Source organism: Podarcis tiliguerta, assembly GCF_965153285.1.
Source record: "Podarcis tiliguerta genome assembly, chromosome: 3".
Classification (NCBI taxonomy): Eukaryota; Metazoa; Chordata; class Lepidosauria; order Squamata; family Lacertidae; genus Podarcis; species Podarcis tiliguerta.
This window is the reverse complement of record NC_139536.1, coordinates 27,810,602-27,827,995: the sequence shown is the minus strand read 5'-3', so window position 1 is coordinate 27,827,995 and position 17,394 is coordinate 27,810,602. Positions and strand designations below refer to the sequence as shown.

Here is a 17,394-nt window from a genome sequence, read left to right as displayed (position 1 = left end):
AATGTGGTCACAGTGTTAGGCATAATGTGTTGCTTTCGGACATCATCGGTTGCTTAGCTGCAGCAAAATAAAATGTAACACTCCTCTTACAAGTATGTCTCCTAACATTTGTTTCAAAATTTGAATGTGATGTGATGCATCTCTTTTATCTTGTTTACACTGCTGATCTGACTGTATTAGCACTGAACATTCTCGTCATCGCTTCTTACAGCGATTGAGCACATGTCGTTTTTAATCTCGGCGCTACCCTGAATCGAAACCCTTATGTGTGAACAGCCGTACAACATTTCCTTTACATGCAAGTGTTTGTTCTTTAATTATTTGCCGTATCTGCTTGTTAGTTTAGGGGAAATGCAACTTAGGGCTTCTTCACACTCGGAAGCACTTCATGCAATATTTTGTCACTTGTAGACTTAGCATTTTGTTACGACACATGCTGTGAATATGTGAGCCTCCTCAAATTCAGTACTTTCCAGCTGAGGTGATACAGAACTGGCATTGAGAGCCAGTATGGTGTAGTGGTTAAAGCACTGACTAGGACCTGGGAAACCTGGGTTCAAACCCCTACTCAGCCATGATATTCACTGGGTGACCTTGAGCCAGTCAGAGTCTCAACCTTCCTCACAGGGCCATTGTGAGGATACAATGGGGAGGCAGAGAACCATGTGTGCCACCTTGAGCTGCTTTGAGGGAAAGTGAGAAACAAATGCAATAAACAAATAATGATTAGCATGCACCCCAAACAGGGGATATGCTAGGACTCTTTAAAATATGTCAAAGGGAAAGTGAATTAGAAGATAGCTAATCTGATTAAGTAGGCTTTGGATATAAGAGGTAATGGCATCAAGTGGATGTTTAAAATTTACCACAGAACTTGGATGAAGGTTTCTGACATTCTAGAACACTCTTGCTAGGACAGTATTCTGGGAACAAAGAACAGTCAAATTGAGACAAAAGACATTTTCCCCTCATGAGATTGCTTGGGGAACTCTTCCCCTCCTGTCTCTGCACATAATTAGATGTTGGGAAGCATAAACATGGGTTTTTAAGGCAGAACGACCATCAGATCACAGGCTGAATCCTCATTCTAACCTTGGGCCTATTCTTTGTGTATTATCATGTTTGATGACTAGGCTTCCTATAAGTAGTAACTGAAAGTTTTATCCCAATTTTCTTATTTTATATTTTTTTATTATTTTTCACAATCAAACATTTTCTTCACATACCTTAATAAACCAATACAATTAAAACAAAAACAGAAAATAAAACATTTTCATACCATATTAAATTCATACTTTGGGATTCCCCAATCCCTTGACTTCTCTCCATTCCCTCCCCCAGTTCTTTTGTATTATTTTATGTTGTACATGTCTATAATTTCCTTAAATATTTCCAATTTCAGGCATTATCTTTAATATTGCAAGTGGTTTTTTTAAACCCTGCTATTGTGTTAATTTCTTTACAATGCTTTTGTAAATAGGCAGTAAGCATTTTCCATTCTTTTTAATATTTGCTTTCTTCTTGATTCCTTAATCTTCCGGTTAGTTTAGCCATTTCAGCATATTCCATTAGTTTATCCCAATTTTCTTAATGGGGTGATCAGTTAATGTTGGTGAAATGCTTTAAGCATATAGATTGATGTAACATTGTGCTGGAAAGTAAGCATATACTCTTTGCTTTGGGGAGCAGTTTTGTGGCCTGCTTTCTCTCACACATGAATAAATGTGATATTTCCTACCAAATTTTCATGTCATATATGACCCATCTAGTACATAAGGGTCTAGCTCAAATGACTGTTCTGGTTGGTATTATTCAAATGCTTACTTTAAGAATAGTATTAAAAGTACCGTCCTGGTCGTTCATCTGATAAGTTGTTGACATTTGATTTCGCCATGTGTTGTCACAGTATTGAAATGTATGCTAGTAAAATTGCAGAAATTCAACAATATTGGGTTGGCCTGCTTTGAAAAAAACAAATAGTTAAGGAATACATATTATCAATAATTTTGCCTAAGCTTTACTGTACTTTTTCATGTTTTCTGTATGTCAGGCCACTAATAATGTTAAATCATACTTTGTTTTTGTTTGTAGTCAAAAGCCACAGTAGGTTGTTACTAAAAGAACATCTACCAGTGTTGACACTGAGAATTAATTATGAAATAAAAGACAGATTTTTGCTCAGGCTAGAATTAGCCTAGCAGTTCAAAATATAAGCAGTCACCTTGGAATCACATAACAGAAAGTGACACCCTTTCTTTGACTATAGGGTAGATAGATCTTATGAAGTTGAGTTTAGACAGATCAGCTGTTTGTCTGTTGCATTTGTTGTTCTTTTTAATTAATCCTGGAAGTTGTTGCTTTCCTTTGACACACACTCAAAGTGTATGTGTGTTAAATAATGCAAGGATATTAGGTTTATTTTCCCTCTCTTTTAAAGAGGGTCAGATGATTATCAGAGGTTATTCATTCTAAGTAGAAAAGGGTGACATTCAACATAACGTTTAAATATAGAAAAGCTTCAAAAGACTGCCCCTTAATGTTTTCGGTTCCTTTAATTAGCTGTTGCATGAGCTTCTGTCATAAAGTGCTGGCTCTGTAGTTTGTTGTAGCAGCTTTGCAGGTGACCACAATTATGTGAATTCTTCTAATGCAACTAGTCTTACTTTATAGTAAAGACCTTTCCATATAGATCATACTGGTTAATACAGAGATGCCTTGTGTTAGTAGGCTAATGCTGAGAGCACAAAGAGCTGTCAGAGGGTAAGAAGAGGGCATCTCTTGGATAAGCTTTCTGTTTGATGTGAGCAATGATAGAGCTGCCAGTGGTACAAAAGGCAGCCGCTAGCCTACAGTTTGTTTGTTTCTAAAGGCACACATTTACTTATTTAAAAGGTTAGGCATTTGTGAGTAGAAACCCAGGTGAACCTCCCTGAGACCTTTGGGTATATAGGGCGGTATATTAATTCAATTAACAACAACAACAGAAAGTACCTGTTGCATAACTATATCAAGGAAAGGTGTCAGAATTCATATGACAACATGTAGCAATTTTAGTTCCCAGGCACTGTTTGTGTGGATGCTTTGTGTTTGTGACACACCTTTGTAGTAGTAACCTCCTTACTATCTCCTAGTATAAATCATCCATCAGCTGATAGATGATATTATTATTATTATTATTATTATTATTATTATTATTATATTGGATTTATATACCACCCTGTACCCAGAGGTCTCTTTTCATTGAGCTTGAAGAGGGAGATGTTACATTAACAAATCACCTATGTCACCTACTGTGAAAAAAAATTAGGTGAGGGGAGTGATGAATACAGAAATAAGACAAAAGGTGTGAGATCTTGCAATGATGTTGCCAGCTTAAGCAGCAACAGATTCTTTCCCTGTCCACACTGAAACAAACTTTCCCGTTACCATGTCTTAGCTATATTAAGAGAGCTGAGCAGTCTGACTTGCTCCAGTGCTTTGTTACTACTAATGCCACCGAAAGCTGTATTTCTTGATGACATCATCTAGCTGCAACAAAGTTTACTCTGTCTACTACATCCCCATTTCTCCAGAAATGGGTAATTTTCTTAAAGTTTTGCTTAACTTCTTCTTTCTCCACTTTCTCAGGATTGAGTCTTTAATAACTAGGTTTTCTATAAAACGTATTGTGGAATTGAAGTATCCCCTAATTTCTTACAGACGAGTGAAGGTTTTCCACTAGTCTGGACAATTCCTTGAACTCTGGAATTCAGAGTATCTAGAATTCAAAGTTCCTGTTATATGAAAGGAGTTGGGACATTTCTGCTTGCAGATCTGATATTAAAATGGTGCATCTGGCTGACTTTTATCAATTTAGCTTTCTGATGGAAGTCTTGATTCTCCTGCAGTGATTAGTAGAGTTGTACACAATTGTCTACTCATGGACAGTTCTGCCTGCTCTAAATCAGAAGAGCTGTATATGTATCTTCTCATTTTTTAAGAGCAGGTTTTCTAGTGTCCAAACAACCTGTTCTTTTACCCCACTGCTATGAAGACAGTGTGGTCCACTGAGGATATGCTGAAAATTGCTGAGTCTACTGCAAAGCATTTGAAAGCAATGCCAGATAATTGAAGCCTATTATCTATCCTCAAAATGGAGGCATGCCATGGTGAGCAAATACACTCCTTAGAACAGTGATCACTCTTCCCATGTCTGTGCCGTGTAGATTTGCTATCTCCAAGTATTAGGAATAGCAATCAGTGACAACAAGATTAATCAAGCCTTTCCTAGTAAGCAGATTAGTTACCAATATTTGTTATGGAAGCTCCAGTAATTCCATTGTGATACAGGGCTCTATTGGAACCAGCCGCTGCTAAGCACAAATTTGTAAGGTCTGTATGTCTTCATTTTGTAGTGCCCCAGTGAACTTGGTGAATATTTTCTAAAATGTCCTGCTGTCGTACTGGTAGAATCATTACTCTGGTTTTGATTCATTCATAAATTTTTTACTTCTAGAATTTCAGTTTCTTCTATGACTGATGTTTGTTCTGTAACTAAAATAGGATCTGGGAGGCAAGAGTTCAGATCCCTTCTTAGCCATGAAGCTTAATGAATTACCACTATTTCTCCGCCTAACCTACTTCATAAGGTTGTTGTAAGAATAAAATAGATGTGGGAGGAGGTAAGAACAACATACGCTGCATTGAACTCTCTGCAGGAAGTAAATGTTGTGAGCCACACCTACAGGTGAACACATTGGAACATAATGGTCCATCACTTTGCATGTTTGGTGTGTTGCTTGGTGTGTGTGTTTTTTATTGTATTTCCTGACTCCTGTTGTCTTTATTTTCTGCATTTTGTTAAAATAAATTCTGTGGAAACTGTTCGTTGTGCTGGCTATATCACCTGTTGACTTTTGTTGCCTTTGTAATATGTTGGTTCTGTTAAGTAGCTAGTGGCAGGATTCAGCAATTTCTCACACCTTGTACTATTAATATAAATGCTTTGATGTGCTCCAGGTGTTTTATTGACATGTTCCAAGTGTTTGTTCATGCTAAGCAGAATTCCATTCTTAGGCCACATTCATATGTCATGCTAAGCCAAACCATGGCTTAGTGCAAACACTCTGGCTCCCAAGGAGGAGATTGCAGCCACTCTACTTCTCTCCATGTTTTTTAAGTCAGTGCAGCACAGCAGCTAAGTCAAGGTTTGGGTAAGTGTGTCATCCAAACCCAGAGTCATGGTTAAGGTTTCTCCTTTTTAACTGCAATCTGTAGCCAAAGGTTGTCCTACGGTTACAGATCATGGTTAGGGAGGAGATACTTTAACCATAAGCCTGGATTTGGACAATATACTGGACCATGGTTTAGCTGCCATCCCACACTGACCTAAAAGGTTCAGGGGGGAACAAAATGGGTGCCAGCTCATCAATAGGAGCCATCATGTTCACACAGGCATACCCTGGCTTACCCTGACAGGTGAACCACTAAAAACAGAGTTTGAAGAGTGTTTGCAAATCTTAATTAAGAGGGAACCAGGGTGATTTTTAACCATGTTTAGTGTGATTGTACATGCGAAACATAGAGGTAAAGGAAGGAAGCAGGAGTTTGATCTGGGTAGGGGAGCGGGGAGGAGTATACTTTTGTGACGCTGTCTCCTGATTTGAAAACTAGTTTGCAGTGAGTGAGCATTGCATCATTCATATGCCCTGTAGTACTAAATTTAAGGATTTGTTGGTTTTACTGGCAATTTAATCTAGTACATGCCTTTCGTCATTATTAATAAAATGACAATTTGGGCTCCCAGTGAAATGGAATGAATGCAAAGTGAAACAAATTTCTGTATCCATTAAATTCAAAAGCACTTGTTCCACTTTTATTTGGCTGTGAACCAAAATGCAAAGATTTTAGTTAAAATTGCAGAAAAAGGGCCTTAAATCAGATTTATATTGGCTTACTTAAAGTTACTGGAACAGATACATAGTGATTTGGTGACGTAATGTTGAAATCAAAACAAGGAATATTTTTGCTTTGCTGAAGAAAACTAATGGAAACATTCACTGGAGTAAGACAAATGGTGTTAAATGAGAAAACACACCATGAATTGCAAATGGAGCTGAGTTAATTTGTTGCTACAGTAGTGTTGCCCTACTGTTAAATGAAGGCTGTGTAATTATCTTGCTGGCAGAGATAATGTCAAAACCTCATTTCTCCTTACATGCCTCGTTTTTACATGAGGGCTAATTGAGCTGCAAGGTGACAACTGATTATATATGGCTATCATTGGGGTCCTCTTGCTCAATTTGCAAATAATGTTATCTTTCTTAAGAGATTATTTTTATATCACTTGTCAAATTAGAGGTGGTAAACTTTTGGTTCTCTCTTTAGTATGTTTACTGCAGTTTCATAGCCATCAGTATATTAACTCTGAAGACGCAGAAAATTAATCAGTAGTTAATTATTCAAATATTTAGGATTCATCTGTTTCATTCATTTGTCCTGCCTTTCATAAAATACATAAAGAAGCCAATAATGGCACCTATTTTGTATTTGTAACTATCCAAATACAGCTGTTTGGAACTGGTATTCTGTTAAAGGAATAGGATTGCAACAAGAGGCATGGGTGCAATACTTTTAGCATATTTGAATAATCTATGCTTGAAAAACTAACATTTAAAAAATGTAAATGAGCTTAAAATTTAAATTTAAATTACAAATTAAAATTAAAATTACATTTAAAAAAATGTAAATGAGTGTCACTACTCACATCTCACCTATTATGGTCTCTACATTCATAACCAAAGACACTGTCAGCTCAAATCAGTTTTAGAGGAGACTTTTTGATATGTTGCTTATGCTAATACCTTACAATAAAAGTCTGAATGATTGTTTGACAGGCAACATGTTAGAATCCAGCACTATTCAAGATCCCCTCTCATTGCTGCAGTGCAGTGAGCATTTGACCTGTGAAAAGGATTGGCAGAGAAAAGGAATGACCAGCAATGGCATGAGCGACTGTTATCAACTGCCCAGGCAGCTTACTTGAGATCAGGGATGAGGATTTTGTGGCCCTCCAGGTATTGTTGCACTCAAACTCCCATCAGGATGTGCAGCAACACCTGAAGCGCCACATAATCCTCATTGTGTGAATGCTAGAACATGGCTGGGGAAGCCCTGTGATGTCAAGGAGATATTTCAGTTGATTAACCCATGAAGGGAGCTTTAGAGTCTTTTTCTTCCAGGAAAGCATGGAAGTTTATGTACCACTAAGATATGCAATATCCCCCTTTTTTGTATATTAATACAGTGGTACCTCAGGTTACAGACGCTTCAGGTTACATACGATTCAGGTTACAGACTCCGCTAACCCAGAAATAGTACCTCAGGTTAAGAACTTTGCTTCAGGATGAGAACAGAAATTATACTCTGGCGGCGCAGCGGCAGCGGGAGGCCCCATTAGCTAAAGTGGTGCTTCAGGTTAAGAACAGTTTCAGGTTAAGAACGGAGCTCCGGGGTACCACTGTATAGTTTTCTTTGACTATACATACGTGAGCACCAAATGTCATATATGCAACTTCAGGGTTGGGAGTGAAGTAGGGGCCAGCTACAGCCTGCTAACCCAGAGACTATCCTGACTTTGATCCAGCCAAGGTGGGTCTGCTACTGTTTTATACAGCCTTCTCAGCTTGTAGGCAGTGTGTGCTGCCTCATTATTTGACTCCCCACTATCACAAATGTACGAAAAGCATAAGGCTTCTTGCTGCTGCTAGCTTCTACCTGAGTAACAGAACCACCACCTTCAGTGGTTATGTAGATTGTGAAAATAAAGCTGTGATCCTTTGCACCCTTAGGAGGAAGCCCCTTTAAACACAGTGGAAATTACTTCCAAGCTAGCCATGCACAGGATCTGGTTGAATGAATGCGGTTTTCCTTCTGCTTGTGTCAATGCTTTCTTATATTAGAAAATATTTTAAAGTCTGAATTATGTGAAGGTTTCACTTGAGGGGCCAGGATTTAATTGGACAGAGTAGCATAGTTAGTGTGTGTGTGTGTGTGTGTGTGTGTGTGTATATATATATATATATATATATATATATATATATATATATAAACAACACTTCCTTCTTCACTTCTGGATACCTGACTTACATTTCCTGATCTAGTTTACAAACTATTGTTCTTTCCATATTAACATTAATTTCCTCCCACCTTTAATTTAAAGTCCTGAGGGCAGCTGACTACAAAATATGATAGAACAACAATTTAAGCTATGAAAACACAAAAAGAAAGCACAGATACAATACATTCCAGTTCTACCGTATCGGCCAGTTCCACCATTAGGCTCAGTGAGGCAACCGCCTCAGGCGGCATATGCTGGGAGACGGCAGGGACACTCCAGGAAGCAGCAGCCCTCTCCTCCCGTGGCAAGGAAGCTCCAAGGTTCACTCTGCTATCTGCCCCTAGAGGAGGGGAAGGAGGCAAAGAAAGCATTACTTCCCATTGAGCTCCTTGTGCTTCTGTGGAGCTCTTGCCCAGCCAGGCCAAGAAAGATGCAGGGATGGGTGGCTGTCACCATTTTATGGTTTGGTATTAATATTTTTATACCACCTTGAAATTCTTTCAAATGAAGAGCATGCTGGTTATAAAGCACACTGCAACCTGTTACTGAATACTGATTTCAGATTCTGTCATCTAATATGTGAAATAATGAAGATGTTTTTGCCTTTGAGCATACACAGAGTGCATTTCTTATTAACTGGGGTAACAGCTAGCCTCACATACACCCAGGAACATTAGAGAGAAGGAATTACATCATGCTTAGGCAGGCTAAAGTGTCACGTTGCTTATTTTAGAAAATTTTAAACTGCGTAGAAGAGTACATAATTATTTTTAAATAGGATTATTTTTTAACAGTGTTAAGATAAGTTGCTAGGAAGAAAACCAACAGTTGATGAACGTTCTTCTTGAAGTAAAACAGCAGCAGCTCTAAAGTTTCAGAAGAGGTGTGTTTGTTTTTTAACCTTTCAGAAATCTCCGGTCTTTCAAGACCGTGCATAGATTTGCTTGGCGTAAACTAAAAATGCAACACAGAATTTCCACAAGGTTGGCACCACCTTTTTATGTAGAGATGAGCAGCCCTGGTATTTTACAGCAGACGTCTCTCCTGACGTGTAGAGAGCTCTGTGAACAGTGGGCTGCCCTAGCTGCTGACCTCATAATTTCAAGAAGCAGGTGGAGGTGGCAATTATAGCTATGGCCACTATCTTGAACCTTCTGTACTAGGTGATGAATTGCAAATGGCTAGACCCAGTGCACAACAATAAACTCAAATAAATCTTCAATGTGTAATAATGACAAGACCGAAAGACTGGCAGCTATAACAAGGCTGCTTTTGTCACCCACTTTACTGTAGCCTTGATATCCATCATTATCAGCTGGAGCTGGCTCTAGAGCTGGACAAGAAGGTTTGAAGAAGGATGAGTTGTTTGCGCTGAAGCGTCCAGTAGGTCCCATCTGGCAGAGAGTAAATGGGTTTTTCTCTTTTTTTGCCTGTTCAATGGGCCAGAGCTGTCCATCATTTTGGGCAGATATCTGATCACTTCATGCTGTGGGACAATATGGCTTTGTTGTTTGAGACTGCACTGGTAATTAAAATAACTAAATATTTTGCTCACTTCTGTTTTGTTTTTGTTTTTTACTCCAGGCAAAACATGTAGGCGTTTGCACATAAATATTTAATAAATGAATTTAACTCAAAACACTGTAATGACATAATATTTTAGGTTGCGGTCTAAATCTTGCCTATTTTATTACCATTATTAACATTATTGAAACATTTCACGAGGAAGACATTTTCCTCAAGACTAGTTTGGATCATGTGGAGATTTCCCTAAACGCAACAGACATCAGAAATGCCACTTTTAAGTTGATTAGGCCTCTAGCAATCATGTAATGTTTTTGGTTCCAACACTGCACACTATTAGGCTACTTTAATTTTATTAACCTGAAATAGGATTTAAGCAGCCAAAATGTGTGCAGGATTAAGGAGTGTGCGTTTCAATTGTTTTAGTGCATTGGAGCTGTGTGCCAGAAAGCAGTTATGTTGGGTTTACGTTGTGCAGGTAGCTGTAATATATGTTTATCAGTTGCACCTTTCAAAATAACTGACAATTGTGTAGTTTTAACATGGCAATTAATACAATACTCTATTTGATCTTAGGCATTTTGGCGAGATCATAGGATTAATTAGCAAATACGTTTATCAGATTGGTTCTCCTCTGTCTCGCTCTCTTCTTTGGAAGTGTAGTAGTTTCCTTACCATTGAGAAAAATATGTTTATTGAATGTTAAGTTGCAAAAACAGTGTAATTAGGCTGCAGAACACTTCTGTAGTATACCGTGGTTTCATCAGGTATATAAAATGCTGTTGCTAAAAGTTGACATTTTCTTGGTATTGAAATGTTGTCTAAGTTAAAATGACGTGAACAACTATTTTATAGGAAGTTAAGTTAGAGGCTAATTTGTCCCCCCCCCCCAAAAAAAATGTATTTTATATTTAGTGGATGACATGCTCCTTTAAGGACATACTGCCCAGTGGGGTAATTCTCCTATTAATTTGTGGCTTTCTTAACACTTTCCATTTTTGGACATTTGGCTTCATCTGCAATAATTGGTTTACAAACATATTTTAATGTGTTGGATGATTAAAAGGAAAATCATTTGAGATTTCTGTCCTTCCAAATGCCGGTTCATAGCTGGGGTCCAAGCCAGCTGACATATCATCATTCATTTTTCCTTTATTTCCTAATAAATCTTGGAGCCCAGAGGCACTGGACCCATGCAGATTTCTCTGCATTTTTGTGTCTAGATGGAATAATAATTTCCAAATTTAAAACTGCAGCATATTGTATTTCATCTCTGCAGACCTAGCTTCAAACTGCAGTGGCCACAAGAAAATATATGTCAAGATCACTGTTTTCTTCATATTGGAATTTAGGCAATTTGTTTTCAGTCAAAGAGCTGTTTCCAGCCTATTTTTGGAGTCCCTCTTGGCCTGACCGAATGTTCCAACATAATTTATGATGGCATTGGAACATATGGACTTTTCATCATTGTCCAGCTGAAATCCGCTTGGATGTGGACACTGCCCCTTCCCCCCCCCCACTGCCACATGTTCCCTAAGAAGACACATTTGAGTAGTTTATACGGAAGTAGTATTTGTGAATGTGTTCAACATGGAACGAGAGCTCTTAAAATACATAATGGGAGGTTGCTTCCACTTGTTAAATTGGATCACATTGTCAGTTAAAATTGCTGGCTTGTTCTTTTGAATATGTGGCACAGTAAAATATATTAAGAGTACAATACTTACTTTAGGACTTTGCAACATTGAACTAAAACTGCTGCACAAACATTATAATTTATAGTACTGAGCTGAACTGTTCAATGTAACAGTTCATATTTCATATTTATTTATTACCTACCTCACGTCTAGTAGTACTAACAGAGGCCCTAATCTAGAGTTGCCTAAAACAAAAGGGCTTTTTGCAGGCCGTTACAATTCTAAGTTGGAAATGCACATTTACATCAGCATCAGTAAGTGGATGCTTGTCCATCCTATGCATCACTGCTCAAGGTCTCATTTGCAGAGGCATTCACCTCTGGGGCACTACATTTGCTGCTTCTACCCACCAATGAATGACCTGTGCTCATAGATCATGTATATAGTTGTTCTACATGGGCATCATAAGTCTTTGAAACTGTGTGAAACAAAGCACAATTCTAAATGGATGGTGAGCTGAATTTTTTGGTGTTCAGGTTTTTATAAATCTCTTTTGGGGGTGAGGAGTGGTCTGAGAAGAGTCTCCAAATACTGTGGTACCTCTGGTTACAAACTTAATCAGTTCTGGAGGTCCGTTCTTAACCTGAAAGCTGTCTTAACCTGAGGTACCACTTTAGCTAATGGGGCCTCCCACTGCCACTGCGCCCCCACCGTGCGATTTCTGTTCTCATCCTGAGGTAAAGTTCTTAATCTGAGGTACTACTTCCAGGTTAGCAGAGTCTGTAACCCGAAGTGTTTGTAACCCGAGGTGTTTGTAACCTGAAGTGTTTGTAACCCAAAGTACCACAGCACATCCACAGCTCTACCTATCTGTGCACATTTCTTCACACAAATTCACAGCAGTTGTTTCTCCAGTATACTTCTGTTTTTTTATTTAAAATCATGTTATTACTTAAAAAACCTTTCTCTTCAGTGCACGGTTATCTGTGTGATGTGACTATGCGTATGTGAACCCTACCCCTCCCACTCCATTGCTTTGACAAGTGTTTTCTTCCTTTTTTTGTTCCTCTGCCAGTTGGCAAGTCATCCCATCCCCATTGATCCAGTTGTCCATAGATTCTTATGAGTAATTCAGGAAGGATGTGAAAGGGAATATGCATTTGGATGGATGTGTACATGCAGACCTCCATCTCATGGGTTTGAGCCCCATGCTGCAAAAGATTCCTGCATTGCCGGGGGTTGGGCTAGATGACCCTTGGGTCCCTTCCACTCTACAGTTCTAGGATTTTATGTCATCCATTCACAAATTCCATTTTCAGTAGTGTGTAATTATATGTGAACCCAAATGCACATATCCCTTTGCAACTAGTTAACTGCAGAAAGGGATGAGTGAAATAATATTGGTGCAGTTGCCCTGACAATTGTTTACTTCCCTTTGCCTAGCACCTACCCTCATCATTAACAGAAGGGAGCAAATTTTGCAAAGATTGAAGATGCTTGTAAAATCTGAGTTTTACCATTTAAGTGGAAATATTTTCTAATAATAATAATAACAGCGATAATAAGCTTGTGAACATAGGACACAATCTGGACGGAGTTTCTTGCTTGCAAGCATGGAATGCATGTGAATTTTGGAGGAGCATATTGCTCTGACCACAGCTCTTTAGTAAAGAAAGCTTAACTTTTAACGCAAGTGATGCCCTGTGTGTCTAAGACTAATTTTGTTAAACAGCAAGCATTTGTTTAAAAAATAATGCCATACATTACAGCACATATAAACACTGTAGATTTTAAAATAATGTCTACTTCTCTGCTAAAGTTGAGAGAAAGTTTTGCTTTCTAAAATAAATATGATCTTGAATGCCCTCCATTCTTTTTATCAAGAGTTTCCAAGTAAATAAACATGACTAAGACACCATTTCTAGCCACACTTACTTACCTTGCATTCAGCTTCTTTGAGCATAGTGGGGCTTACTTCTCAGAAAACATATATAAGGTTACAGACTGCCCAGTGAGCAAAGAACCAAGCAGTGTTAATTCATCAGCAGATGTGTGATTTAATTTGTTTATAGTTCATATGAGCGCATACTGTATAAACCACAAACAATCAAGCAATCATGTCTTTCTGTGTTATCTATTGCCATCTTTCCCCATGCATTGAGGTTCTCACTATAGCTATTACTATAAAATGTTCCCTAAGTACATAAAGGCTCTAATCGTTAAGATTTTTATTACCAGCCACCCATACAGAGCTGCAAATTGCCTTGTTTCAGATTTATTATGTATTACTCCAGAAATTCTATAAAGATCAAAAGAACTGATTACAATGTTGACCTTTGCATTAACTCATCTGAATTTAAATTCAAGTGTTTGATTTGGGAAAATAAGTCCATTTATCATAGGTCTGCTACTGAGGGGATTGTGCAGTCCTGATTGGGAGTGCGGAGACCAAATTTATTTATTGAGCGTTGGCTTGAAAATTGTTTGTAGGACAAGAGGAACAAAAGTTTGACCTGCCATTCTGGTGTGCCAAGGGAACAATGTGGCAGTTGCCCTTTTCAAAACATCTAGTGGTCAATCTGTTTCAATGTTGCAGATGGAGATAGAAGATATTAATAGTTACACACACACAGTTTTCAACATGTAAACCATTATTAGTTTTAAAATCAATGAGTCTCTTTCAGTGCGAAATGAAGCAATATGAAGGTTACAGCTCAAAAACATGGGGAAAAGATAACCAGTGCTGCAAAGTGTTAGGAGCAATAATACTTGTTTCAGGCAAATGTCTCTTATCATAAGCATGCTGCATAAACTGGCCTTTTGGCTAAGATCAATTGACATATTTTTGGTATGTTCTGTTTTGTTTATGCCTCTTTATACTGCCTTAAGGTTGGTGAAGGGCGGTTTAAAATATTTTAAATAAATAATATGCATACTACATATTTCATCATTTAATATAAGCAGAATTGATGGATTGGTCCTAATATCGCAGTGTGCGTGCTGCTTGCAACCCCTTTTTAAAAATAGCTTTATTTCTATAAGGTGTTGCCATCCAACATCCATAGTGGGCTATGTATAACATGTAAATTATAGAGATTATAAATTTTTACACATTTAATTGTTGTTTACGTATTTATTCAATTTATTACCTACTCCACCATTAGATCCCAGGACAGGTTATAGCAATTTAAAATTCAACATTAAAAAGAGTAAAAACAAATTACAGTCACGGGAATCGAGTGGAACATGTATCTCAGGTGTCAAAGGTGCATCTTCAGTATACAGCAGAAACTATTTAATGAAGATGCCAGATACACCTGTTTGGAGTGGGAATTCCTCAACCAAGGAGCTGCCACAGAGATTACCATTTCCTGGGCCACCAACCCCCAAACTTGGGAGGAAGTGCTAAGAGCTCCCCCTCGCCTTGTAAATCCTCTTGAATATTTGGGGCCTAAATTGTTTATGACTTAAAACACTCATGCGAGCATCTTAAATTAGATCCAGAAAACAGCTAGTAGCCAACTAACCATTTTGTAGAAACTGGGTTGTAATTTTGATGCCTGTAAGATTACCACAGTTTAGATTACTGTAGGCATAGGCAAACTCTGGCCCTCCAGATGTTTGGGACTACAATTCCCACAATCCCTGACCACTGGTCCTGTTAGCTAGGGATGATGGGAGTTGTAGTCCCAAACATCTGGAGGGTCGGAGTTTGCCTATGCCTGGATTACTGCCTGCAAATGTTTCCCTTTTTACTGAATTGTGCATGGGCATATGTTTAAACTCCATGCTGATAATGTGGTCCTGTAGTTTGTTCCCAGTAACTCAGATATAAATGCCGGTTCTATAAACTGGCCAAATACATGGACACTATCCCTCTGCTTCATGTATTCCTTTGTGCAGGGACTAATACTGATGCTGCCAGAACTGTGAATGAGACCTTCTTTTCCTTACTCCTTTCCTCCAAAAAGGAGAGGCATCTCTTTCTTCTTAGGATTTGGGAGATCTGAGAGTACAGTGGTAAAATCCAGCAAGTTAAGTGTATCTATCTGGAAAGGCGGAGAGTTTAATGATTTATTTTTTTTCAAAATTCTAAAGGCAAACTTTATTTAAAGCTGCCTTTCTCAATGAGCAATAGTTCTTAACAGGTAATCTACATACTGATACTGATTTGAGTCTTCCTCTGCTCCTGCTTATAAACCCAAAGCTGCACCACCACCACATAAGGAAAAACTACCAGTTGGCTCACAGTAACCCTGAGTTACACACAAGTACAAAAAAGATCTGAGGATGGGGGGTGTTAAGGGTGGGGAAAATCTCCCAAACAACCCCCCAACAACTCAATGATGCAGAAACCAAAACTGGTTTTCCTAGGATCTGGTTTCCTATTCTGCATTTGCTCTTCTTCCCCAACTCCAATTTGCGTGAAATGGAAAGGCTTTGAATAAAACATCACATACACACACACACTTCTCGATGTTTGTAGATGTGTCAGGTCAGATGTCTGTCAACAGTGAGGTACTAGCACTTGGCATGACAACATGTTTGCTGGGTATTCTGTCATGCTGCTCTGTCCATAAGCAATTTAATGAAAAGGAGAGGCAGGTGGAATCCGAATCTGATTTCTGGTGTGAAATAAGCTTGCCTTGTCGCATGGTTTACAGTGATTTGGAACTGTCAAGCCACTTTCAACAGCTGGCAAGATGGACAGGTTTTAGTAGCAAAGCTGAGCTGCACTCCACCCCAAGGACCTGCAAAGAGATTTAGAATGCAACAGTGGTTACTTATTTTGGGAACTGAATAGTGCTCACTGAAGTATTTTATTGTTGTTGACTCACAAAGTTAAGCACAAAGTGTTTCTGACTGAGTAATGGTGTAAATTGAAACGGATATAAGGTTTTATTTCATTTTTGTAAGGCATCAAAATATGGATATCGCAGATATCAATAGACGAAAACACGTTGGTTGCACTCTTGCTCCCTGTTCCTTGGTATTAAAATATCAGGACCTATTGTCTTTCCCCAAGAGTATATAGACCACAAACGAAAAAATAACTGGGGACTAAATTATATGAATAAATGAAATATATTGCTGCTGCTTTCTATTGAAAGGGGCTTTTGTGTGCCACTTGGTAAAATATCTAAGGTTCTGATAAACTTATTTTGAAGTCTATTCCATTCAAACCACTGGGCCTTGCTTCCCAGTAAAAATGGTAAGGTTCAGGGTTTAAATATGTAATATTATTTCATGTTTTAAAATTCTCTGATAAATCAAATACAGTATATCTTACATTGTTGGGGGGGTTTTGTATAAAAAAACAACTACGGTATATACGATAGAATTTTTGTTCAGCTATTCTTTAGCTAGAGCTCCCTTTTTGTGTGGTATATATTTCAGGCTAATAATCAAGGCTTACTGTGGGTCAGCATGTCATATCCCAGTGGTGTCTAGTGAGATGGAGGGTTATCTTATATGTCAGCTAGATAACCCTGTGAACAATTTTGAGCAGTCAAGATAATGGGACTGAATTCTGAAGCAAAGTAGAATTCTGAAATAAGGCTAGAAATATCCCAGAGTACCAAGCTATGTGTCGGCAAAATAATATTTCTTACAACTGCAGTCACCTTTTGGCATCATTAGTCATTTAGGTCTGACAACATTCTCCTTAATAAGGTGCAATTAAGGGAATAATAGAATCAAGTGCATAATCCCATACTGAACAAGAGAGCAAGCCAACAGTTTTAAGGGTGCTTTACTTTAAAATAATTTTCATTGAAAGCAAAGGAACGTATTTGAGAGTAAATGTATTTTGGATCAGTATTTGCAGTAGTATTGTAATACAAGTACATCATGCCAGGTGACTGTTCATAAACTTAAAACGCCACAGTGTAATTCACTGATAGTTTACAGTTATATATTCCCAGTGAAACCAGTGAGACCACATCTATATAATTGTTCAGTGTGTGACCCCCTAGATAACCATCTATTTGGTAAATTACTTTGCATTAAAATAGATTAATTTAGTCCTCTAATAACTATTAAATATATAAATTGGTAAGTTACTGATTACCTTCTTTTACCACATTGTAAATGGTATCGTGGACTTTTACAAGTCTGGCTTAGATATCAAATGCT

The 17,394-nt window shown here is 38.1% G+C and overlaps 1 protein-coding gene and 1 long non-coding RNA gene across 7 annotated transcripts in view; one reads left to right on the top strand and one right to left on the bottom strand.

The window, feature by feature from the left end:
* GPATCH2 (G-patch domain containing 2) overlaps nt 1-17,394 on the top strand; it is a 110,054-nt gene that overhangs the window by 40,560 nt on the left and 52,100 nt on the right. The window lies entirely within an intron of this gene.
* Nucleotides 14,939-17,394, bottom strand: part of LOC310674306 — a 94,647-nt gene continuing 92,191 nt past the window's right edge. For both annotated transcript variants that reach the window (XR_014509507.1, XR_014509508.1), the window contains exon 5: nt 14,939-16,010. This is a non-coding gene — a long non-coding RNA (uncharacterized lncRNA). The remainder of the gene's footprint in view (nt 16,011-17,394) is intronic.